Consider the following 1,705-nt stretch of genomic DNA (forward strand, 5'->3'; position numbering starts at 1 on the left):
CCCCACAACACATAGACTTATGACAACCTAGATCGGACACTGCTATGGCCTCCAAAAACGTAAACTTACAATATACGAGACATGGTACTGTAATGACCTCCCAACACATAGACATATAATAGATCAGACAGAGCACTGTCATGGCCTGTCCACACATAAACTTATAACATCCTAGACTGGCACTGGGATGGCCTCCCAACACATAGATTTATAACATCCTAGACCAGACATTATCATGGCCTGTCCACACATAGACTTATAATATAGCAGACAAGGCACTGCCATGGCCACACAACACATAGACTTATAACACCCTAGATTGAACACTGTCATGGCCTCCCAAAATGATGATTTATAGCATACTAGACAGGGCACTGCCATGGCCTTTCCACACTCAGAATCACAGTTCTTAATCAATGCTGTGTTTACTGATATGCTTCTGTTTTAGAGGACAGGCCCCCTATTTTTGAAAGTTCCTTGTGAATTTCACAATCTTTTTTTAAACACTACTTCAGTCATTGTTGGGTTTTGTTGTTGTTTTTTGCTTCTCGTATGTTCTAGAACGGGTACTATCATGAGCGCAATTTTTTTTGCTCCCAAAATATTATAGACTTGAATTATTATATAATGCTAGACCGGACACTGTCATGTCTGCTATTCTTTGCTCTCTACTTTGATTTGAATCTTAATTCTAGTATAATTGACCAGGCACTGTTATGGTCGCTACATGTTGTCTCTTTGCTCTATTTATAGACTTGAAATATCAAATTATACTATACCGGACACTGCCAAGGTATCATGTTTTGCTCTAAACATGTTTACATAATCATCATCATCATCCAGTGCCAAATCTGCAACAGACATCGGCTATCAGGGTTCTCCATTCATTTCTTTGCTCGAATACTCTTTCTGATTTTCCACGCTACCCATTTGTTCAGGTTCCCCAAGTAGGTTGCTCTGGGCCTACCCCTTCCTCGTTTGCCTTCAGTTTTGCCTGTGAGAGCTTGATTTGCAAGACCTTTATGTCTATTCAGGTGTCCCAAAAACATTTGTCGCTTCCTGATTGTTTTTAACAGTGAACGTCTCACATGAGCTTTATCAAGTTCTACCTCATTAAACTTCTTTTCCTTCCACGTTATTCTCAGCAGTCTTCTAAGAAACCACATTTCTGTTGCTTCCATTTTTTTCACTGTCTAATGTGATTGTCCAGCATCCACACCATACAGAAGGGTTAGACATGTGTACATACTCTTAAATTGTAATAGTCTCTTCATTGGGGTCCCATTTCCTTCTCCGATCCCTTCTCCTCTCCTCTCGCCTCCTATCTCGTTCTCCTTACCCTACCATCCTCCCTTCCCCTCGTACCCCATCATCCCTCTTCCTCCCCCTCTCCCTCCTCCACCACACTCGACACACCCCCTCCCCCTCCCGTCCCCCTAACCACCCCCACCAAAAAACCCTCCACTTCACAATAAACCTTCTCTTTCATCCTCACTCCACTTTTCCGTCCTTCACTTCATTCCCCATTCTCCCCTCCCCTCCCCCTCACTTACCCCCAAAAACCTCATTTTCAAAATTCGCCTACTCTTCCCTCCTCCCTTCCCTCTCGGCCCCCCTCCCCATCACTCACCCTGCTCCCTCTTCCTTCCCCTCTCCCCCTCCCCCCTCTCCACCACCCCTCCATTCCATCCAAAAACTCACTTTC

The sequence above is a fragment of the Aplysia californica genome, unplaced genomic scaffold, assembly GCF_000002075.1.
Source record: "Aplysia californica isolate F4 #8 unplaced genomic scaffold, AplCal3.0 scaffold00304, whole genome shotgun sequence".
NCBI lineage: Eukaryota > Metazoa > Mollusca > Gastropoda > Aplysiida > Aplysiidae > Aplysia > Aplysia californica.